Source organism: Stenella coeruleoalba (genome assembly GCF_951394435.1).
Source record: "Stenella coeruleoalba genome assembly, chromosome: 2".
NCBI lineage: Eukaryota > Metazoa > Chordata > Mammalia > Artiodactyla > Delphinidae > Stenella > Stenella coeruleoalba.
The window spans coordinates 101414970-101440668 of record NC_137147.1 but is presented as its reverse complement, the minus strand read 5'-3'; the positions used below and the strand labels follow the sequence as shown (position 1 = coordinate 101440668).

Below are 25699 nucleotides of genomic sequence, written 5' to 3'. Positions count from 1 at the left end.
TTACAATGCACTGACATGATTTAAAATATATGAATGTTGGAGCATTTCAGTTTGATTTAGAAAACGTCAGATGAAAACCAAAATCATCACTCCTGTCTGTGTACAAATGTTATTAAAATTTATCAGATAGATCCTTCTTGAATTAGTTTACTATTTAAAACATGAAGAAACTCCCAAGAATGTGAATTTACTGGTAACCTTCCTGTACATTCAATATCTGGTCAAGATTTTGGAGGTGACCATACACATCTGCCACAAAATTCTCTTTGCTTAGAAGCAATCAGTACTTAAAAATAACATCTTTTTCTTATTTATACATAAAGCCACGTTTATGCAGTGCAAAATGTCAGTGCCAGAGAAAGAGCTCAGAAAAATTAGGGAAATATAGTCAAAATTTCTCAGTATGAGTCTAGTCAAATTTTGATGGTGTTACCTACCACAGCCTTAGAACGTCTTGCATCCTTTAAATTCCCTTGTGAAATCAAGAAAATAAAATGGAAAAGAAAATAGCATCAACTTTGTATAATAACTTGAACTGTGTTTTATTATCATTGCTGTGAACATATTTCACCAGGTTGCTGTCTGAACTCCTCTGGCCTGTTTCCACATAACTGATTTAAAACAGTTGAGGCAGGCGTTGGAAGTTGATCAAGGTAGGAAGTAATTAAGATTTGTTCTCTTCTTGCATTTTAACTGTAAAACAGGATTTCATGCATTTCAATACTATTCGTTTATCTGGTATAAGTGACCTTCCCAATTACCTTTCTCAAGTACAGGATGCCTGGCTGTGTTTATCATTAGCAGAAAGAGCTATGTGACTGTTAAACCTATTTGCTGATTCAAATTTGGTAGATCTAATGAAAAAAAAAATACCTTGGGCTTTGCAGCTGCATCCATTTGTACATGCAAATTCGGTAATTGCATCTATAAATTGAGTAAACTGTACATGAAAACAAGCTTTTAAATGTTCAATTAATCAGTGTGCACAAATCTCCCAGTGTTCTTGCTACCAGCAAACTCTTCCACAGATCTTTCCAAGGAGCTGAACGACATTCTACTATTTCATTCCACATGCAGCAAGCTTTCTTACTTCCCATTTGTTGGCGCTGGTTCATTCATTCAAAACTACTTCCTACACACTGTGTCAGGCACTGAGATTCTCTGGTGAAGAAGAAGGGCAAAACCTCCATGTATCTCAATTCATTATCTAATGCTGAGAAAATAAACATCGGGGATTTCAACTAAAGTTACTTATCCTCTGGTTTTGTTTCTTCAGTCCTCTTTCTTCCATGTGGCCCTCAAAAGTAGCAGAATTATCATTCTACAAAAATATTGAAGCATTGGGATCCAGTTTTCACTTTCAAGGATTCAAATTTGAGCATTTGTGCAAAATAATTTGTTTTTTTGACAATTTCCTTGTGTGTAAAATGAGGGGGTCAACCAGATCTCACTGCGTCGCTCTCACCTGGGACGCTCCATGAGCCCACACGCTACCTTTGTCTCTCACCGTCTTCCTCCCTCACAGTGTGGTGGTCCAGACGGTACTGCTAAGACTAGGATGTGCCCATCCATCTCTCAGGCAACGAATGCCTTAAAAACTTGACTCTAAGGAGGTAGATCTGATGATGGAGAACCTGAGTTCCTAACATGCTCCAGGTGATGCTGGTGTTCTCTGCCCCTGGGATGCATGGCCAGGGCCTGGCTTAGCCTGCTCCCCACCTCTGCCCACCTGGGCTTCTACTTATAGATTGGTCTTGGGGAAAAAAAAAACAGTATAGTTAGAACGAGGAAGGTGTTCTTAATGAAGGCAAACACCGGCATGGACAGTGGCCTATAGTCAGGTGCACATGACAAGAGGAAGGCCTTTCTGAGAACCATACTTTGTGGTGGTCACACACACGGAGGCTCGGAGGATGAGAATTTAGCCCAGCGTCTTCATTACAGGAAATGACAGGAACTACTATGTACTGCTTACTGGTGAAGAATGTCTTCTGAGCGCTTTTCTACATCATTACAGTAGAATCCTTTTCATTGCCTGTGTCTGACATAAGAAAACTAAGTCCTAAAGCCGTTAAGTAATTTCTCCAATTTCATACAACTACTGAATGATGGAGCTGCAATTCTAAGGCAATTCTGTGTAACACCAGAGCCTGTGCTATGCAAAATTCTTCCCATTATCACTCAGCACTATCTCCTTCCATATCTTGATACAATGACTGGTTTGGTGGTAGAAGGCACATTATGCAGAGAAATGAAAGAACACTGATTTTATCAGCTTGATATTATTTAAAACATCAACATTTGGCATAATTCATATTTCTTGAAATGATGACCTATTCAAGAATTTGGATTTTTACATTTCTCAGATTTAATGAAGATATAGTTCAACGGATACAGCATTCTATGAAAGTTCCTATTAATATGTATGCATAACAGGAAAAAAGTGTCTCAAGTGCTCAAAATGTGCATTTGGTTATGTGGTTCTCAACAATCCTTTCTAAAGTAAAAGAATCATCTACTCATAGCATTTGGGACAAAAAGTTCTGAGAATTATTTTTGTTATCTACTTCCTTTGGGAGTTGAAGAAACTTTATTTTCTTAAAAGTGAAAAATGTAAGGGCTTCGCTGGTGGCACAGTGGTTAAGAATCCGCCTGCCAATGCAGGGGACATGGGCTCAATCCCTGGTCCGGGAAGATCCCACATGCCGCGGAGCAACTAAGCCCATGTGCCACAACTACTGAGCCTGCGCTCTAGAGCCCGTGAGCCACAACTACCGAGCCCGCATGCCACAACTACTGAAGCCTGTGCACCTAGAGCCCATGCTCTGCAACAAAAGAAGTCACTGCAATGAGAAGCCCGCGCACTGAAACGAAGAGTAGCCCCCGCTCGCCGTAACTAGAGAAAGCCCGCACGCAGCAACGAAGACCCAACATGGCCAAAAATAAATAAATTTATTTATTTTTAAAAAATAAACAAAAAAAATTTTAAAAAATGTAGAAGTACGAAAATAAAAGGGTATCCTCAGTTCTGGATGTTTTCTTCCTCCTCTGTGCATGTAACCTTTCTGAAGCAGATGGAACGCTTTGTCTCTAGAGTTCTCCTTCTGAAAATACAGGGAGAGCTAATCGTGTTTATCACCTGCTCTGATGTGATGGTGTGCGGTGACCCCAAAAATAAACGCTGATTTTTCTGGAAGCATGGTTTAGGAAAAGACTGATTTGCCCTTTCCTCTGCCTTTTACAGACAACAGAGAAAGACATTTGTTTAGTTATCAATGTCATACATTAATAAGGACATAGACAAGGTGGGATTTTTAAAATAGTGACCGGAAGGGTGAACGTCTTGTGAGTGAGTGTTGAAAGAACTGGGAACATGGGGGGTGGTGCGCAGAGAATTGGTGGAGGTGCAATAAGTGTTTCAAGCGTATGAAGGGCTGACCTCTGGAAGAGGAGGGCGATCCCTTCTATCTGACCTCCACTGTCAACTAAAACCTACATGTGACATCAGAGCAGGCAGATTTTGGATCCCTATGAAAACGCTGCTCCTCGTCAGAGCTGTCTGCAGGTGAAACCCTGCCATGGGCTGGTGCAAGGTCTATGAGTCGGGCATGGACAGAGGCTGGCCCCACAGAGCAGGACTCTGTGAAGGGTTTAAACAGCGGGGGCACTGGACAAGGGCCTCTGTAAGTCCTTTGCCAATATGCAGACTGGGGCGCTCTGGTTTGAAGCTATTTACCTACAGGCAGGCGCTGGTGAGAGTCAAACTGGTTTAGGCAGAAAAGATCTGGGGCAAAACCATGAACTATCAGGCTTTTATTTTTTTTAATTTTCCTTCTTCTCATGTACCCTTCCCGCATGTGTCCTCTGCTTTCAAGTTTCTTTCCATCCACTCGGCAAGTTCCTCTCTTCTGATGGCGTGCTCCGTCCTGGAGTTCAAGTTATTCCACTGACCTCCACTCCAGATCAGCAAACCTGCCTCTCCTTAGGCCCCGACAGACCAGGTAAAAGCGAGCCTCAGGAGCGCCTGGAAAGCAGCCCTGCCAGCATGTCAGGGTACATTCATCTTCTCAGGCAATGGTAAATGTGTGGCTGTTATAGGAGCTTCAGTCACAACGACAAGCCGGTGGGGGCCTCTTTTAGGACCACACTACTCTAGCCATGCAGACTCTCTGTCTTCACTGGCCACGGCCCCTGAGTGTGAGCACATGGGGAACAGTAACAGGATTCTGGGTCCTAACAGGTCTAGACTGCATGACTGGACAGTGCAAACTAGAGCCCGGCAGCCTGAGAGTTACCACTGCCTGGGATGACTGATTAGGCCTTATCCTTTCAGGAAGGAGAGACAGCTTCACACATCAATCCCAGGAACATGCAGAAATAAGAGTCAAGAGGAATATCAACATGTTTAGAGGGAAAATGAATATCAATCTCAAATCCAGCTTCTGAGAGAAATAAAGGCAGTTTTATAAGTTTTATAGGTAGCATAAATGTAAGGACATACACTAATTAATATTCAAATAGACTAAATAACCAACAAATAGGCTGTCTGAATCCCAAACGCATTTTCAGAATTCAGATTTATTTGATGCTATAGTGATTATTTTCTGAATCCCTTCAGGTCTACCATTGCAAGTTTGATTTTTAACTGATTAAATAGTCTCTTAGTTATAAATTTCTCAAATAATTATCATGCAGAAACAATTTTCCATTACTTATTTGCTGATACATGACTTGGTTTGGGTGAAAAGCAGGAAGATTTATTAAAGAAGAATCAAGTAGAAGAACATTTAATCTTAATGTGTACCTTGATAAAGTTCTTAAGTTATTAAAAGTTGTCAGTTTTATATTCAAATCAGAAACTGGTTTAAAGTTGCATTAACTATATGTTTGTATTTATGTATTTTATTATATATTTTAAAATGGTGTTAAAATTATGACTATTTTTTAAAGACTTAAATATGTATAACTAATGCATAGGCATTAAATATGTATGTATAAGCAAATGAGGGTGTTAACATTAATTAATTAATTTTTAACATCCAAGTAGGCCATATAGCAAGGAATATTACCACATAAAGAGAGACATCATATAAAAATAGATAATTCATCAAGAAGAATTAATGTGTATGGAACTAATCACAAAGGTTCAAGATAAATCTGACAGAACTGAAAAGGGAAATAAGCAAATCAAAATTACTTTTGGAGGGTTGAACACCTCTTTCTTAGTAATTGATAGAATAAATAGACACACAGAAATGAGAGCCCAGAGCGCTGAACAATACCGACATGCTGACTCTACCTAGTTGACATCTGTAGGATACACGCAACAGCAGAGGAATCACATGGCTGTGAAGTGCACGTGAAGCATTTGTCAAGGTATGGTCCTCTTGGACATAAAACAAATATCACCACATGTAAAGGCACTGAAATTATACTACGTGTGTTCTCTGAGCACAACAGAACACAACAGAGTTAAACTAAAAATGTCAGGAACACAGAGGTATCTTGACAATATCCAAATATTTGGAAATTAAACAACATTCTTTTACATAATCCAATAGCCAAAGAAGAAATCTCAGGGAAGTTATAGTACATCTTAATTGAATACAAATGAAGCAGAATTCATCAAACTGGGTGAGATGCATCTAAAGTAGTGCCTGGAGGGGGCTTTAATTCAAGAAATGCTTATATTAGGAAATAAAACATGGTCTCAAATCAGTGGTATTCTAAGTTTCCAGATTTTGAAAATAGAAAAAGAAAAGTTAATTAAATACCAAGAAAATGGAAATTATAAAGAGCAAAAATCAATGAAGTGGAAAACAGAAAATTAGAGAAAATCAGTGAAACCAAAACTGACCTTTTGAGAAGATTAAGAAGATTATTAAAAGTCTAGCTAGAGTGATCAAGAAAAAAAAAGGACACAAATTTCCAATATTAGGAGTAGAAGAGGGAGCTCACCATAGACCTTAACGACATTAAAAAGATAAAAGAATATTAAAAAACTTCAAGGCAATATATTTGATAGATTAAATAGAAAGTATGCAGTCTCACCCTAGAAGAGATAGATGACCAGAATCACCATGATTCCACTAAAGAAATAAAATTCCCATTTCAGACGTCTTCCCTGGTAAAAATCTACCAAATAATTTTTCGAAGAAATAACAGCCATTCAACACAAAGTCTTCCAGAAGATAAAAGAGGAGAGAACACATTTCAACTATTTCGGTGAGCATACAACTACTCTGAAAGCAAAACCATAAAAAAAATTACAAGAAAAAGTACTACAGAACAGTACGTTGCTGATGTAAATGCAAGATGGTACAACCCGTTTTGAAAGCACTTTGTCAGTTTCTTATAGAATTAAACATATGCTTACCATAAGGCCCACAATAGGTATCTACTCAAGTGAAATGAAAACTAAGGATACACACAGGCATGAATGTTTAATCATAATCACCAATAGATGGGGAAAAGAAAACAATGCCCACCAAGTTTTGAACGAAAACAGATGACGATGCACCTGTAATAGAACAAGTCCCAGCATGGACATTACGTGATTCACACAACAGCACTGATGCATCTCAAAAGGTCCATGCTAAGTTAAAGGAACCAGATGCTGGAAGCTACATTGGTATGATTTCAGTTACAGGTTGTTCCGAAAAAGGCGAAATTATAGGGACAGAAATCAGACCAGTGTTAATCAGGGGTTGGGAGCGGGGAGGGGATTGACTGCAAAGCTGAATAAAGGAACATCTAGGGTGACAGAAATGTTACGTCTTGTTTGTGGTTGTGGTTAAAAGAACTGTAAATACATTTGTTGAAGCTCATTAACCTGTACCCTTAAAAAGAGTGCATTTTACCATTTGTCACTTATGCGACTAACAAGCTGATAAAAAAGAAATTGAAAACTCTCACTATAATGTGGTACATGGATTGCAAAGAGAGGAAGACGCATGTGGTGGAAACTAGTGAGGTGGCTGGTGGCAGCGAGCCTGTCCACAGTCACTCCTGTATCCAGTTTGATTGAACTAATTAAGATATGCAATACGCCTCCACCCTTCTGTAATTCCATAGCATCAGCCATTTTCACATGCACTTAAGAGAAAACCCTAAAACATTTTAGCAATGTCACTTTTTAGGAGAAGCCCAAAATATCATCTCAGCTTAACCAGTGTTTTTATTCAGTAGGTCCCCCACTCCTGAACAAGTAACTGAATGAAAAGATACTGAACCTGGATTCAGGCTTGAAAGAGGCTCCCGGGTCACAGTCTCATGGTAAAAATAGGAAAACTTACCTTAACACCTCTTCCTTCTCTGACTGTAAAAAAGAGAACATTTTCTTTTGCTCTTACTGGCACTGTACCCAGGGACAAAGCAATAGATGGACTGAACTCTTCCTGTCCAGTGGGGTTTTTAGATACTTTTGATAATGGACTTAAACAAATCACTTTTCCCATATATTTCAGTAAGGGTGACTGATTTTCACCCTTTTCCTACTTTTATTCAGTCCTTTTGCATAAAATACTTTTCATGAGCCAACATCTTTTACCAGAGTTTGTCTGTGGAATCCCTGAGTATCTTGTAATACTTACTTCTCCACCTTCAACTTCAACGATTTAACATGCCCCATGCTGACGACTGCCACCTACCCTAACAGCCTGCAGAATCCCACCCATGAGAGAACCCTTGACAGTCTGGTTGCACTTAATACGTCTAATGGAAATGTAATATTCTCACCATTGCTTTCGCCCTCCCAGTAGCCCTGAATTATTTAGGAATAACCTCATATCTCCCTAAGTAAAATACAGCTTCTCCAGTGAGCCAAACCAGGAGCAGTGGCCCCAGGTCGGCCAGGAGACAAGTGTTGAGCACACACACCCCTCACCGGGGGGCTGCTTTCCTGGCCCACAGTCACGGTTCCTCACACCCGGGCAAAGTCAGAGAACCGCTGCTCCCCACCTCCCGCCTTGCAGCGCTGTTTCTCCTTACGTTAGAACCACACACGCACGCATTCCACGTCGACAGAGCATCTATCTGCTCACACAACTGCAAGACAATGAACTTGAGGACCTGTGGCCCCTTACCAGTGCAAGGCCACTGGAGTCCGCGTCTTGGAAGCTGTCGCCCCTCAAGGTGGACGTCAATGCTCCCACAGTGAGGCATGTCGGGTGTCCGGCTTCTTCAACTTTCTGGAAAGCTGCTGACTTTCCCTGGGGTTAACCTTGCTCCCCAGAAACATGGCAAGGAAAGTTATCCAGGTGTGACACAGGCTTTAAACCTGGAAGAAGCAAGTTTGAATTTCAGCTCTTCACTTAATCCATCATGCTCAGAGTGCTCCTCTATAAATAGAGCATAACAATAATTAGCATACCAGGCTATTGGGAAGATTTGAGAAAATATCTCTCAAGTTCTTAGCACAGTGGCTTATGCACAGAAGATGCTTAATGAACGGTAGCTATTGCTATTTCTGTCAACTCTGGGATCTTTTAAAATATTATCTTTTTAAATAATAAGATATGATAAATATTTATCATATCTTATAAAATCTATCTTATCTTAATAAATCTTAATAAATATCTTAATAAATTTATCATATCTTAATAAATCTAACAGTAAGAAAAATGGCAGTGTGATTTTTTTTACATGGGCCAACCATACTAGGCAATCCATTGTTATTTTTGTTTGCGGGGGGGGGCAGAAGGACCTATGCAGACTTTATGCAGGTACCGAAGACCTCTGTCACTTCAGCAATCTTACAATTATCTACAAGGCATAGAGTTGTAAGTGTAGAGACTCGTCTGTGTCCACACACACCTCTTGGCCACATCCAGGGTCCCCTTGTCCACTGGGAGAGACGAGAAAGGGACTGGGCACCAGAAAGCATGTGGGCGACTGCTTGGCCTCACACTCAGACCTGGTTTTCACTCCTTTATCAGCTGTCAATTGCCTTCTTCTACGAAGGATATCATGTTACAACCTCGTGAGAGATCAGAGACCAGCAGTCTCTCTCATCGGAGGTCTGGGTTTAGACAACATTGAGTTGAAAGAACAGAGTGTGACCCCTGCCTCGGCCCATTCAGGACATTCTAACAGGACACCACAGACAGGGCAGCTGATGCAGCTGATAAACAACCAACACTGATCCCTCACTGTTCTGGAGGCTGGACATCCAGGATCAGTGCGCCTGCAGATTCTGTATAATGGAAATTCGTGACCAAGGACTTCTTTGGTGGAACTGGGTAACTTTACGACATAGGTGATACTTGAATTGGATCTTGAAGGATCAGCAGGAATTTGACAAGCAGAAAAAGTCGATCTCTGAAGGGGAGGCGCATGTGTCAGAATGAATAGTGTTGACTTTGGGAGCCACAGTCCTAATAAGGCACAGCGGGGTGCTGGCCAGCTCCCATCCTCAGGACCCGAGGACAGGGACCAACGGGGCGAGTGGCCAGGGAACCACTCAGGGCACCGTGGCCCTCCAGGAACAGACAAGAGAGCAGATCCAAGCTGAAGGCTGAGAAGCGTTTCTGTGCGACCCAGTTCTGGGACACTGGCTTGGCTCTCACAGGAGATCAGCTTCCTGTGGGATTTCCTCTGAGAGTCTCCTAATTACTTTGCGGTCTAAACATCCCCCATTCTGTTGTCGGGATTGCTGTGGACAGCCAACTCCATTCTGCTAAACAAAACCAGTGATTTGGAAAAATTACAGCCCTGGATGCTACTGCTGGCACCACAAGGACACCCTCCCTGCTAACGGTTAAGAAAGAGAAAAAATTGGCTGGCGCAGCAAACCAGGAAGGCCTCTTTGTCAGTGCAGAATGCGGTGCTCCTTTGGAAAGGGAGTAGATAGAACACCGTGAACTTGCACGAGCTAACCGGGTGGTGGCTCCTTCTTTTTGAACAAAAATGGCACATTCCACTCCCCAGTGCTGACCAACCACGTGTAAGTGCTGGTTAGCGATGTGTCCGCGATGGCCAATCCCTCTGAGGGGCTGGATGTTTGTAGATGCGGGGCTCCTTTTGCTAGCGACTCGTCAAAACACAGGCCTGTGAATATCTGAGTCATCACATCTGAAGCAGGATGCGGAGTGTCACTTGGATTTCTGCCCCACTTCCTGAAACTGGCCTGAGATTTTGCAGTTCTGGAAAGGAGGTATCTTGACTCAAAAGTTTTGCCACTTGATACTTTCTTAATATTCTACATACCGTAGCCCAAGTTTTTTCTCCCACAGACACAGTTACTCCCGTGAATGTGCACTTCCTCAAGTATGTGGGTACAGACAGGGCACTCAGCCCTTCCCATCAGAGGCAGGAGAGTGAGTAGAATGATACTCTGACAGACGTTGTATTTCTTTCATAACAAGTATAATAATAATAACAGCATAAGTGGCATCCTCTCTCCCTCTGATTCCCTAAGGTGTGTGGCTGTGAGCAGGTCTCAATCTTAACTCAGCTCCTCAAACCGGTGCAAAAGCAGATGAGGGGTGACTGGGAGTTTAGTAAGAGCAGAGTCTGTGGTCACCGAGGCAGGTCAAGTCTGCCCTCTGGCCACAGGGATGAGCCTGGTGTTTCCTCCATGGGATTGTCTTTCAATAAGCAGAGTCAGGAGTTATGTTTCATCCAACATCTTTTAATTGTCACGTGACTTTTTTCCCCAAATTGTTCAAGCAGAACCGGTCTGGTCTCACATCCAAACACAGAAGACCTGTCTTATTCCGGAGCATTCCATGTTTCTATTGTTCCTCTTTTCAAAAGATTGAGGCACAAACAAAACAACACTGTATTCCAGGTTAGGGTTTTGCTCTATTTTGTGTATCGTTTTCCTGATTTTGTTGACTTTCAGTACTCTGGATGGGGAGAGAGAGACATGGGCCTCTGTGACAAGGTCCTGTGCAGCTGGGAGGTCAGCACTGTTGCACAATCTCACTGTCCCCCGAAAGGAGAAATCATGGCCCTTGGCTGTGCCACTTGGGCAAAGCCAGACCGCTCCTGGTCCCTCTTCATTGCATCTACTCCTATTTTTTTTTTTTGCTCCAAAGGTGTGTGGAACTTCTCTGCTGGACGCCTGGACTTCAGGAAGGCTCTCGAGTCCACAGGTGATCATCTAAATTGGGGGCAGACAGTAGAAACTCTTAATCTTCCATGATGACATCACTCCTAACTGCACATTTTGATCTGAGGCTTTGGAACCATCCTAACTATGGATTTCAGTCGTAGAATGAAGTCAGCACATTGTGGCTAGAATATCCAAATAAATGGGAAATCAACATGAAAGCATGGTAAACCGTAGAATTTTTTAGGACAGAGAACTTTGGGCTTATGCTGAACACGTTGCATGGATGGAACCAGCTGCAGTGTTTAGACAGAGCCCTTTGGGGAAAATAGTTTACAAGAAAATTGTTTATATTCAAAAAAGGTTATTCTGAAGACACAATGAAATGTATAGATTCTTCCTTAGGAGACCAGACAGCCTGGGACCGCAGTGTGGCTGGCCCCCGGCAGCTGGCTTAGAGATTTCAGGGGCTCTACCCTCTGTGCCGTCTGCCGGCAGCAGGACCTCACTCATGAAGACATGGAAGCTCAGGAGTGGGCTTGATGATGTCATTTCTTACCTCTTCACTTCCGCATAACTTATCAGCTCAGCAAAACATAATCTAAAATAAACTCATGATACTGTCGCATGTTTATCTGTATGATCAAATGTGTTTATACCCTGACTCTCAAATAAGACTGAGGACAAGTCCAGAGGTCTTTAGCCAGAGGAAGGACAGGTCAGGTGGTCATCATACGGCAGACACAACGTATTCCTAATACTGGAGAAAACAGGCATGAGCCTCACTCACAGGTAATGTGAATCTGTCCAGCAATCTGCACGCTCCTATTCTGCTGTACTCACAACGCTTCCCACTTCCCTGAGCCCACATGCCCCTATCTGCCTCCCAGACTCCCTGAGGTTTTTCACGACATCCTCTAGAACAATCACTCCACAAACAGCACCCTCTGCATTGTATTCACAAGCTCTCATCAGAGCACACGTACCGCCTTCGTGTCTTAGCTCAAATCTAACTCTACTCTTGAAGCTCTCTATGAACTGAAACCAGTTAGTGGCTTTACATGTTCAGTATGTGTCAGTGTCCAAAAATAGCATGTGTCTTTACAATTCCCCTCTTCATAAAGCCAGATTTTTCATCCTATCCTCTCTCTATTGTCTGCATGATGTAGACCCTCATTCATCAAAGACGTTGGCCCTTGGTCCATAGTCTTCTCCCCAGCCTAAGTGTAGCTACTGTTCTTTGTGATCTCAGTGCTTGGAGACCCCGGCTTCCAAGGGTGAACATCTCAGTGGCTGCCTCACCCATCCTGCTTACACAGGCCGCAAAGAAAGTCTCGGGTCCTGCTATCCCCTGACAATCCTCCTCATCTAAACCCACTGTCCAAACCTCTCTTCCTCCCAGATTGCTTGTCAGTCATTCCTGTTACAATCCTCTGTTGATTCCACTGGGGTGTCTAGTCCATCAGAGACCTCTTGTATCCAATTTATCACCACTCTCCCTTGTTCATGTTCCTCTTATGGAAACACCCACGTTTTGTCTTTTTGGACTGTTGTTGTAATTTCCTTTGAGATCATTTCTGGAAGTACAGGTGGGTAGAGAGGTTCGCTTGCATTTCCTACTCAAATATCTTCACAACAACTTAAATTATCATCTATCAAGTAGATCAGTTAAACCACTGCTCAGGTAGAAGCCTCTGAAGTTGTCCTTTTAAATCACATGGTTTTCCTCTTCTCTGCTTTTATCACAACAATGGCCATGAGTTTTCATGATACCTGTATTGGGAGGAGTTGGGCTAATAAACTGTTTCTATGGACAGACTGGAGAGTGTTCACAGGATGGTGACTTTTCTCCCCAGGAGTGCTCAATTCAACCACGTCTTACGCCCTTCACATTGACTTTCTCTTCCTGTTACTCACAGTAAGTAGGACCGCTGCTTACACAACCATTTTTTGTTGCTACTCTCATGCCCCAAATTAACATATATTGGGTTCTTGATTACTATGAATCAGGCATGATGACCATACGGGGTAGAGAATATCTTCCTACTCATTTTACAGATGAGAAAACTAAAGCTATGAAGTGTAAGTTCGTTGCCAAGGGCATCTAACTCTTAAGTCTAAGAGAGCATACACTGGGAGCCAAGTCTGATTACAGAACGCTTAATCACTCTGCTATTCTGCCTTTCTGATAGAAGTACCCCCTGGCTTCTTGGCAAAAGCTAAACATCTAAACAAAGTGGAGCAAACAAATCAAACTACCTTGCATGGATTCCTAAGTAGCTGACTCACGGGGAACGAGTGTGTCTGTACACAAGCAATGTTCACTGCTGGGTTAAAACACATGGCCATTCTCAATAAAGAACCTGATTCTCCAATGTTTCATGTTTACTAATAAAGTTGGAGGCCACCGTGTCTTTAGGGCGAAATGTATACAACTGCAGCTAACAAGTGAGAAATTGATCTGATTCATAAAATTGGCACCTGCAGCCTCAGCACCCCGGGCCAGCCTTACGTAAATGTTTTCAAAACAGTAAAACTTGTAAAGCACCAAAACATTCTAGTGAGTTAAAGCCTCAGCTTCTGTGCCCCTCCAGGTCCTCCTCAGCTTATTTCTTGGTCCCTTGCAGCACAGACACATGCAGAGAACCAAACAGGCAGTCAAGGCAACAGATGTGCCCTGGTTGGGGTCTTGCAAGGCTCAGCAGACCTTGTGAGCCAGGAAGTAGCCGGAGGAGGACCATGAGGAGGCCTCTCTGTGTCTCTCCTTCTTTACAGGTGGAGTGAAGAACTGAGGTGACACTCTCTCAAGCCCATGCCAGACTTCAGAATTAGATTCTAGGCATGTGGAGGTTTTGTCCCTTTCTTAGATTAAATTTTAACTAAAGAACATTTTGGTAGAAACAGAATACATCCATTGCTGTTCCATTCTATGTGTCAGTTTCATTAATTTATCATGTTAAAATTTTGACATGATCTGCGTTCTCAAAAGATTCTTTTCTGAAAGTCATCATGTGCACTGAACCTGACCAGGAAAGACTTCTATTCCATCATGTAGTTTGTAGGGTTCAGCCCACTTCCACTCTTGTCCTAGCCTATCCCATCTGAGTAGTCTCATATTATTATAACTCTCTGTTCCCAGTTTGTTTACTTGGTTGTATATGTTGAACCCAAAATGAGTAAATACAAGTACTGTTAAGGTAATTGTTTCTCTTAACTGAGTCTCATATTTATCCTTATCCACATCCCTCCCTATGATTGAATCTTTCCTCATACAATGCCTGATGCAGAGAGCTTCTGGGGTAAACTGACATGACAGGAAAGGAAAACTGTTCACAAACATTCTCTCTAGAAAAGCTCTTTATATGTGGCAGATGAAACTACTTCAACTGCAAGTAAATATGGAAAAGCAAAATTGTTTTGGAAAATCAATAGATATGTTTAAAAATTGTAAGATGTTTGTTAACTATGCAAAAAAGGTGAAAGAGATGCTAAAGAGATGCAAACAGCTGAATATCCACAGCCCAGAATTGACCATTGTTAATGTATTTGCCTCATAGTTTTAAAAAAGGAAATAAAATATATGGATAAACTTAGATACTTCAGTGTAGCCATAGGACACCCTCAAAAATAAAGGGAATTCCCTCTAATCCATATGGAAGCTATGGATGCCCTTCCTCCCTCTCTTTCTCTGTCTCTCTCTCTCTCATATCTCTCTGTCAATGAAATCAACCTATCAATCTTTCTATCTCCTATCTATCTATTGATATCTATCTATCTACCTATTACCTATCTATATCTGTTTATCTACCATCTATCTATATCTATCATCTATCTACATCTGTCTATTATCTATCTATATCTATCTATCATCTATTTCTATCATCTATCTGTATATTAATGGACCCTGGCACATATTTATCGACTGAATTAACATGACTTGGATCAGATAATAAAACTAATTTGGTCACTGAGATCTTCCACATCAAAACACGTGGATAGATCTAGAGTCTGTCATACAGAGTGAAGTAAGGCAGAAAGAGAAAAACAAATATCGTATATTAACGCATATATGTGGAACCTAGAAAAATGGTACAGATAAACCGGTTTGCAGGGCAGAAATAGAGACACAGATGTAGAGAACAAACGTAGGGACACCAAGGGGGGAAAGTGGTGGGGGGTGGAAGAAAAAAGAAAACAACCCCCCCCCAAAAAAAACCCCAAAACAAAAAACAAAAAATACGTCAGACGTTTAAAATTTCCACCACTGCCCAGCAGAGTGTGGAATTAAATCACGTGCAGGAGGCGTGTAATGAAATGGTTATCAAGAAACGTACTTGGCTTGCTCAGCTCTGTGGTTAAATCTCTTATGAAGACTAAAATGCCTAAAATCCCAGGTCCCTGTTAGTCGTTGGTAAAAACTGACTCACGGTCCCAGTCACTTCCTCACATGGCTCTTTTCAGAAAACAGTGTGTACGCAAAAGTGTTCAGAGGAGCCCACAGAACTGTGCGGAGGTGGTGCAGCACCTCGGCAAGCCCCACCTGAGGGCTGGGTCTCCTACGTCAGATTCCAAGGCAGGTGCTTAGCAGCTCAGTGCTGCCTCTGGGATCCTGAGGGCACAGGGTGTCCTTGTTGCTAGGAAACTTCGTTGAGAGGTGTAGTGTCTCTGCCATCTCACTGTCCTGCACCTTCACAATCCCAGGCAGTGACAGTTTCTCCGTAAATATTTGTTGACTGATGAAGAGGGGATGACAGATAAGTGGAATTAACATGGAGCAAATAACATGCGATGCCAGAGTCATTTTATTAGACTGTTGAATCAGAAAGGTCTCAGGAATTGCACTTATAGATAGACTATGGGAGAATAAATTTCCACGAATTTTATTTTGAAAGAGAGGGCCTTAGGTTCCTTTGCTGCTCATCCCTTTCTTATCTCAAATGCTATGACTTTTGTTCAAATAGCTTTCCAGGCCCCACTGCAGACCTCTGTTCCAGGTAGAGATTTATTCCCCTCAATGAGCTGTCTCCTTAATCTCCTCCACTTCAAAGAATGCTTAATAGTTTCACTAACCTTTCTGAGGAGCTAGGAAGTTCTTGGAGTATCAGTATGGTTCTTGCTTTCCTCTTCAGCGCAAATTTCATTTCTGTAATATCAAATTAAAAATAAAGTGAGCGTAATATTCTACAGCATTAGACACACATTTTTAGCATACCTAACCATCACTTTTGCATGTTTATTTGAAACGCTGGCTCATGTATTTCAGAATGCTGTATACTCTTTGGTTTACAATATATTTCATTGTTTATATTTCAAGTGTTTCTATTGTTTCATGTTTTATATTGTTGAACAAAAATGAATATTTTCTTTGCTTCTTTTTCTACTTTACTTTCATACCATTGCGTCCTAAGTGCCCCATATAGCAGTTGTAGGAGGAACACAGAAAGTCATCATGCAATAAACCAAATTAAAAAAATTATAAGCCCCTTCCTGTTCCTTTCGTAGGTGATGCAGTTGGTATCGGAATCTTTTGATTTACACTGTGATGTAAAAAACTACTAGCTCCTTTTGTGTTAATTTATAGTTTACAAATTATGTTAGGAGACCCATCCTAAACATAGTAAGGATGAATAGTCATTTTTTTTGCATGTGACTAGTCATTTTATATAGGATCATTTTCTCCTGGCCTGATACCTTTAATCATTACATATAGTGTCTCCATCATTTTAAATGTTGAGTCCTTCATAGGAGTATTTTATGGGTTACCAGATTATCTGATTAGTTTGCCCTGTAAATTGGCCAATACTGTTACCAGATTTCAAGGCATCATGATTCAGTTACATTAAAACTGGAATGTACTGAATATGAATTATCCAGACCTAATTTCATTTCTGAGTTTGGATTTTTGAAAATAAAGACTCAGAAACTAATTTATCTCAGATATATAATCATAACAATAAATTTCAACAGTTTCTGAAGCTAAATCTGTGGAATTGTGCCTTATCCCGAATAATTAAATTCACATTTAGCTTTATTCACTGTTCACTGCCTAAGGAAGAAAAATTTGCTAACACAATTTTAGTATTACAACAAATATTTATGTTACATGGAAACTTCACTTCATCCTAATCACTAAATACTAAGCATAGAAGATTTGCAAATTAAATAAGCACAGGATTATTGGTATCTGGACATGATTGATTAGTCATTTCTTAATACTAAATGGTAAAGACAACAGGCTTTTAATGTGATTCGATCTGAGCGAAGCTTGCTTTGCAGGAAGGGGCATTAACTGTGGGTCTAGATCCCCATGTCTCGCCTGCCCTCCCTCTGGACCCAGGCAGAGAAGGAAGCCTGCACAGGTTCTTAAAGCTTCTGGGTAAAGGTGACACCTGCTTCCACTTGCAGCTCACAGGTCGAAGCCATGTGTCATGGACACACCTGAGCTTAACAGGGTGGGGACTTTTACATAACCCTCAAGGTGAGGGAGTGGGATATTCCACACACAGTACCAAGGGTGATGCATGTTTGGGTCCAAGGTGGTTTTCTAGTCGTGCAAATTGAGATTTGTTTTGGCTTTAAGTTTCCTGAGTCTCATTTTCTTCCTCTTGACCACAGGGATGATCATGCCCATCTTGAAGGACAGTTGGAGCTGAGGTACCAGAATAAGTCTGGATGGCGTTGGGCTGGAGGAGGCCGTCAGCAACCGGCCCTGCTCAGAGTGGCTGCACTGTGTTGAACAGTGTGAGTGTGTAGGAGTTTTATGTGGACTCCCCCATTTAGCGCCTACACTAACAGGTGCGTTATTGCCTCTGCTTCACATATAAAGAAAGCCAAGCTTGAAGCTGCATAACTTGACCGCCGACAAATTAAACTAGATGGTGAAGCTGGGGCTGGGCCCTGGTCCTCCCCACCACAGGAGGAGGCTCAGCCAATTCACAGAAGGAATACAGTTGTTATCAGGGCTCCAGAGGCATCCTTGCTCATCCTGCCTGGCAAGGAAGTTGTCCACTTCCTCCCCCCGGACTTCAGTGGACCGCTGCTAATGGCACTCATCCTGCCAAACGTAGTGACCTTTCCCGACAGGCAGACCTTGCCTCGGCTTGTGTTTTATGAAGGAGAGCTCACTTTGAGGAGCCGCAAGAAGCTGAAGCTTGGAAGGTCAGGATATTAGGGGTTACTGAACTATGAGTAGGGAACACAGACAGGAGCAATGGTTTGTACAATGAAGCACTGATGTTTACAGTCCCTTTATAGACCAGGCACTGTGGACGGCATGTTTCTCACATTATTTCATCTAGTTCTCAGAGTGTATCTATAACTTGCCCAAGCCTGCCCAGCTGACCAGCGGGCTAGCTGACCTTAAACCCAAATTCTGGCATTCTTTCAATTTCATCCGGATAACAATAGTAACAGTAATAAATAATACAGAACTTCCTAAAATACATCCACACATACTCAACATAGAAATAAGCTTCTACTTTGTTTTTGTTCTGTGTTTTTTCTGCTTTGCTTACCCTCATGCCCCTCTCTCCTCAGGCTGCCTGAGCTGCTTGCTGAAGAGCACTTCATACTCTAGGCCATTTCCGCATCCATGAACCAGTGCTAATTGTTTTACCTTTTACTAGCACTCTGTTACATGATAGATAAATTTATTTAATACAGTGGTCCATGCAAAAGGATTTGCTCATCTCCTGAACTGTCTCTTCTTTCCAAATGTCCAGTTTGGAATTCCTCAACATTGGACACTAGGAAATGTGTCTCTTTCTCTCTCTACATCTGTCTCTCATATACTAATATTAATTTAACATTATATGTTTTTATAATATTTACATATTTATATATGTATGTAAACTACATGCCTGTAACTTCAGAGCGACTTTTGAACTCCTTTTATCTTCTTTATTCAGTATCTACATCAAGTGAACAGAGACTTCTGCACAGATAAACGTTCCCGTCTCAGTTTAATGGTTGCTCCTAATAGTGAGATGAGCTTGATCAGATATATAAAGATACCAAGTCCAGACATGGAGAGAAATTAAATGTTTCTGCCGTGTGCAATCCCACAGGATACGGAAAGGTGGCCAAGGGTTATTATATAATAACCTTCTCTATTTCTAGAAGTTCTCTATTAAAGGACAAGTGGTTAGAAACAACTTCACAAAAAAATGATTTATTGTAATTGACATAGTTCTTCATTTGATTAGAAATATCCCAAGTGTAATAAATGCATATAAATCCATACCATATAATGTACATAAACACCACAACACATACAATACTGTGGTAATGTTTGCATTCATCTCAAGGTCATACCAAATACACAATTATACAATTTACATTTTATTTTTCTCTCATACACTGAAAATCCTTCTTTTTGTTTAGTAAGCTGAAACTTCTTCTAGATATTAAGCAAATATAAAACCTGGACCAAAAAACTTTAAGAAACATCTTTCCACAAAGTTCTTTTTCATAATTTTTTTGAATGTATTAAATTATTAGGAACCATTACCATACTGTTATCAAGAAATGTTTACAGCATCTGACATTTAAGACATATGCTAATTTAAAAAATAAGTTTAGACATAGATGTTTACCTTTTATATCAAAAGTCAGTTTTGGTAAATAAACATGAACTATTCTTTTCAAGGAAATTTATCTGAATGCAAACCAAGATGCACCTGACCCCCAAACACTGCTTCTGTCAACTTCACTTCTGTCCACCACAAACAGTCCTTCTTCAGAATCTGTCCCAATACACATCCTGCTGTGGACCTCTGCTGTCTGCCTGTTCCACTGGGGAACGCTTCACAATTTGTACCTCCGAGAGTTTAACTAAAGGTATAGCTGAATCCGTGGCAGAGAGAGGTCCTTCGTGGCGCCTTGATTTTTAATCAGATGGCATTTTTCTTAACAGTTATCCTATCTCAGTCTGCGTCCCCTCTATTCTCTCCAAGTATTCTCCCGTGATCTCTCTAGATGCCTTGGCGTTGGGGTATAGACAAAGCCTCTTACAGAATCAAATGAGACACGCAAACTTTTCAGATCCCTGGGCTCCACCATAAACTTGCTGAATCCGCATCTCAGGGAGTGGCCAGCATTTCTCCATTGTGCCTGAAATGCAGTCTTTCATAAGCCGTACTGATGGTGTCATTGAAGGATGTGTCAATAGAATGGCCCCAACTATGTCACTAATCCCTGTAACCTAATAATATGCTCTCTCACATGGCAGAATGGTCTTTGAAGATGTGGTTCAGGTCATGGGCCTTAAAACAGAGACGTCCTGGATTATCCAGTGTGCCCATCTAGTCACGTGAGCCCTGAAGAGGTGAGAACATTCTTTGGCTGGAGGCAAGAGAGGCTGGCAGAAGCGAAGTCTGAGAAGCTCCAAGTGTGCAAAGAGATGCACCCCAATGGCTGGAGGGAGCCACATGGAAACCTGAGAAGACATTCAGGGGCCTCCAGTAGCAAAGACCAGCCCTGGCTAGGAGCCAGCAAGGAAACCAGGGGCTTCAGCCCTACAACCACAAGGAACTGAATCCTGCCAACACTGGAATGAGCCTGGAAGCAGATTATTCCCCAGAGCCTCCAGCAAGGAATGCTGAGAAATCACTCCAGGAATGCAGCTCACGCCTGGAGGAGGTAGAAATGCCTTCCTATTCGGAATCAAGTCCTTCACGAGATACATACATCTGTGTGCCTCACCAAGGGAAAATTTTCTTCTAAACTTCACAGAGAGCTTCCACAGTCTCTAGGGTGTACGACAGTCTCATCTGGATACCAGGTCTTGCTGGGCCTAGCCTGAGGTTGGGTTCGTTGATCCTCAACAATCCTCCTCCTGGCTTCTCTTACCAGTGTCACCAGCTGGTACCGCAGAGGCTGCAGATGCCTTTTCTAGCAGTATGGTGCTTGGTGCCACAGCCCAGATATACCTGGGCATACAACGCCATCACCTAGGACTCCTGCTTCTGCCCTCAGGTGTGGGATGTCAGCACCAGTCCACGTGGACGCCACTTGTTCTCTCTCCACACTGGATGCTGCTATGGCAGGTGCCATCTTCCTGGGGACCATCTGGGCTGCCTGCCCTGGCCTGCTTCCTCCACCTCTTCCTTGCTTGCCTTCTGCTTCACGTCAGGCTGTGGCTATCTCAGGGTTTTTCCAACCAGGCCCAATTAGGTTTTGATGTTTTCAGGGAAAACACAATATTTTGAATAGGACACTAGGGAATATTTTGTATCAAAGAGTAAACATGTTGACCAGACCACTGTGTGTGTGTGTATTCCTGGGCATGGAGCCAGGCCTCTGCAGCTATGACAAGTGTCTCCAGGTGATTCTGAGTAGTTGGTATAAATGCTGAGAACCACACTCTAGGTATTTCTCTGTTCCTTCTGAGCCCTCGTCATTACTGTCTCCTCCAGTGGACTGGAAGCTACATGTTAATCTGATGGACCTAGTTCATGCTCAACTACAAATGGCTGATGACTTGTTAAAACCTGTTACTCTCTTAACCCCAGAAGTGAACTGGCATTTTCAGCAGTAAAGAAGGTGGCAAAGCCTTTATGGCTCCTAACAACAACTGTGCACAGCCTTCTCCCAGCACTCAGCCCTGGCGACCTTTGCCCTTTCAGCCACAACCTGCGGCTCTCCAGGCTGGGAGGGGCATATGGCTGAGAAACACAATGCCAAGGCTAAACAGGATACATTTATGTTCACAGTAGCTTGCCTATGGGGACCAATCCCTAAAATTGGATTTCTTCTCTTTTTTACTGACAAATAATAAAATGGACAGTTAAAAATCAATTGGATGTTTGACCTGCATGTAAATGAAATAGACCCAGGCCCATCCTGTGGGAACTGTGCCCTCAGGTTACAGTGGAAATTGCTTTGTTGTAATGCTGTGGACAACCTCCTGTGAGGAAATCTCATCCAATTCTCCACAGGGACAAAGGGTGTTACTGGTTTGTACTTTGCTGTAGGGCTGATCTGTTTGTTGTTCCCCTTCAGCCTTGATATCATTCCTGTTCATGATTTACAGCTTGGAAGCCAAATACACTTCAGAGTCTGCAACTGATAAAACCCGGTGGATTATGACGGAGACAAAGTGCTAAAGGCAGCTGCTTACCCCACCTCCTGTCTGGTGACTGTGGTGAGGACCTGGAAAGCTGTCCTGGAAACCCAGCGTCTGTCACCTGGTTTACAGTAAGTCAGTCTGCATTCAAGAGTTTGGAAGGAAAGGAGTGAAGGCGGGAAAGAAGTAAGACAAGAGACAGAGAGCCTCAGAGACAGAGACAGAGAAACACGAAGAGAGAATGTTCACCTCAAGGTTTCATATTCTCCAACTACTAGTCCCTTGTCCCATGTTCACTGGCAAATTGTGAAACCCACCCACACTTTGATTTATATTATTGAGTCATTGTGACAAAAGGGAGTCCCACATACATTTAAATGCACAGGAACTGGGGGGTTTTGATTTAGTCCTCCCTCCCAGAAAGACACTAAGAGCTGCGACATGCTTGGTAGGTACTGGCTGTGTGGGGCATGGACGGAGACAGCACTGCCCACTCCAGCAGGGGCATGGCCGAAATCAGCCAACATCTGCTGATGTTGTAGTTTAGCCCTGCGATGGATGGGCAAGGTGCTGTGGCTGTTGGGATGAAGGAGAGGATCTCTGTCCCCTTGGAGTTCAGATCTAGGTGAGAAAACAGAACCATATGACAGAACAGTCAGGAAATGGCCGTGTAATAGGACAAGTGTGGAGTTAACCACAGGGTAAGTGCTGAGGGGCTGGAAGGGGAGGGGAGCGAGATGAGTGGGGGCTGCTGCAGTCAGAGTTCTGGGGGTGGCTGTGAGGAACCCCTTATGCTTCTTCTGAGAGAAAGGACTGATTCACAGGAAACTGTGGACCCATATCCTCAGGAGATGGCAGTGCTGGGACGCCTGGGGCTGTTAAGACAGCGGTTCTCACCGAGGATGTTTCCAAGGTGGTCACCCTGTGGGGTGCATTTGTCAAAGGACACCTTCAGGAGCAGCACTGGACTTCAGTTTCAGACACACCAAGAAATGGTGACCACAAAAGAAGGAAGCCTGAGTGTGGAGAATTTTACTTTATTTGACTTTGTACAAATGATTGCAGCTAAGAGGATTATTTTTCTCTAAAATACATTTCCTTAAAAAATGTAGGCAGCAGATGAGTAAATTTTAGGGGAACTTAAATGGTTTTTATTTGTATTTATAGATGAGTAATCTGTTTCTTAGTTGAGCTGTAAACTGAGGTCTGTATTTGGTATTCTTAGGAAAACAATTAAATCATTAGCACGTTTAAACTTTAAAAGGGACAGTTAACTGTGAGTAAAACAAACAAACCCAAAACACATGACTCAGAAGAAAAAAGCCATCCCTCAAAAGCTAATATTTTTCCTCGCTTTTCCTCAGTCTGGGGGTCCAATGGCCACTGGCTGTAATAGGACAGCAATTTTCCCTCCTGGAAGCAGTGACATTTTAGTGATTGATAAGGTGCATTATTTTAAGTACATAATAAGCTTGTGGCCATTCCAGCTGAGTGGAGCTATCTAAGTGGAAGGTCATCATCATTGCCATTAGGAAAGAAACAGTTTCTAATGATAATCTCCTTTAACTTTGGCTGTCACTGCATTCCAGTCAGTTAAAGAGGTGATCTGGCCCCATCGCAGCCTAAAGAGCCCGTTCAGTGTGTCAAGGAGGCCACTGCTTGTGTATTAATGTAATGCGCTCCCTTCCCAAGCGGCTGTTTCTTGTTGTTGTGTCCACGGGATGTGGGTGGAGGAGGTGGCCTGACAGATGGAGTGATTTTTCAGGTGCTTTAGTGGTCATGTCTGACCAACTGACATCTCCTAAGGGACACTTCTGGTGAACTTTTGCCCAGGCAAAAATGACGAACTGGGTTTGTTTATTTTTTCTTCATCTCTGCTGAGGCCAGAGATTTATGGAACTGAAGTAACGCAAGATGACGAAGACTGACCACAGATCAGTCATGAGGGCTGTGCACAAAGCTCTCACAATCCAGGTGACCCCTCCTGGCCTGCCTCCTGTTAAACTCTTTGCATCACCAGCATGCTTTTAACATATTCAGAAACAAGCATCATAGTCAGCCCCACGTGTTCTCGGTGGGAGGTGGGGAGAAGCTGCTCTGTACTCTTGGAAGGAGAGAATAAGGGGAGAGTCTTTCACTCTTCCCTTTGGTTTGACTAAAATTTCAGGATGAATCGAACTTGAGCTTCTTGGTTAGTATGAGATAATAGAGAACATACAATTAAATACTCACTGAACCCAATACAAGGATGATTCAAACTGAAATGAGTTTCAGGGTCATCCTGGCTGTCAGAGACCCAGACCACCCACTCAGACACAGCAAAGCAGGAGGCTCTTCATGAGGCAGTGGATGCAGAGAGGGCTGTGAGTGCCCGGAGGTCGCCTCTTTGCAGAGACCCCAGGCGCTCCAGGAAGCCGATGCCAGCCCGCTCAGCTGACACAAACCTACAGTCAGATTCTGCTGAAGAGTCAGAGTTCCAGTACAGCGAGGTGATCCTTGGAGGGGGTGCTTGGCAGTTTGGGAACTAGAAATGGGAGGCAGCATTGTTCAACTGAAGAATCCATGCTGCCGGTTTTTAATTAATAGATTTCATTTTTGGAGCAGTTTTAGGGTTTCAGAAGAATTGAGAGGAAAACACAGTTACCATATACCTCTTCAGGGCTGAGTTTCCCCTATTATTAACACATTTCATTACTGTGGTATGTTTGATGAGCCAACATTAATACAGTATTATTAACTACAGTGCACAGTTTACATTAGAGCTTACTCTGCATTGTACATTCTATGGGTTTGGACAGATGTATAATGACACGGGTCCATCATTATTGTATTGTACAGACTAGTTTCACTTCCCTAAAAATCCTCTGTACTCCACCTATTCATCCCTCACACATCACTCCCACCCCTGGCAACCACTGAACTTTTTACTGTCTCCACTGTTTTGCCTTTTCTAGAATGTCTTATAGTTGGACTCATGCAGTGTGTAGCCTTTTCAAATTGGCTTCTTTCACTTAGTAACATGCATTTAACTCATTTCTTTTTAGCACTGAATAATATTCTGTCTGGATGGACCACAGTTTATCCATTCACCTACTGAAGTACATCTTGGTTGCTTCCAAGTTTTGGCAATTATGAATAAAGCTTCTATAAACATCCATGTGCAGATTTTTATGTGGTGATATTTTCAATTCGCTGGGTAAACAACCAAGGAGCATGACTGCTGGTTCACAGAGTAAGAGTTTTGGTTAAAAAACTCTTTTTATGACTTTTGTAAAAAATTGTCTGTTTTCCAAAGTGGCCATACCATTTTGCATTCCCACCAGAAACAAATGAGAATCCCTGTTGCTCCACATCCTGGCCTTTGACATTGTCACTGTTTTGGATTTTAGCTATTCTAATAGGAGTGCACTGGTATCTTATTGATTTAACTTGCATTTCCCCAATGACATATGATGTTGAGCACTTTTCATAGGCTTATTTTCCTTCTTTGTATCTTCAGTGATGATTCTGTTCTGCTCTTTTGCCCATCTTTTAGTTTTTTTTTTTTTTTTTTTGCGGTATGCGGGCCTTTCACTGTTGTG

The 25699-nt window shown here is 42.3% G+C and overlaps 1 protein-coding gene across 1 annotated transcript in view; it reads right to left on the bottom strand.

The window, feature by feature from the left end:
• ADARB2 (adenosine deaminase RNA specific B2 (inactive)) overlaps positions 1–25699 on the bottom strand; it is a gene marked incomplete at its 3' end in the record, with an annotated part of 507602 nt that overhangs the window by 463862 nt on the left and 18041 nt on the right. The window contains exons 3-4 of the mRNA XM_079912623.1: positions 16124–16196; positions 8085–8278 (exon numbers count right to left, since the gene is read on the bottom strand). The remainder of the gene's footprint in view (positions 1–8084; positions 8279–16123; positions 16197–25699) is intronic.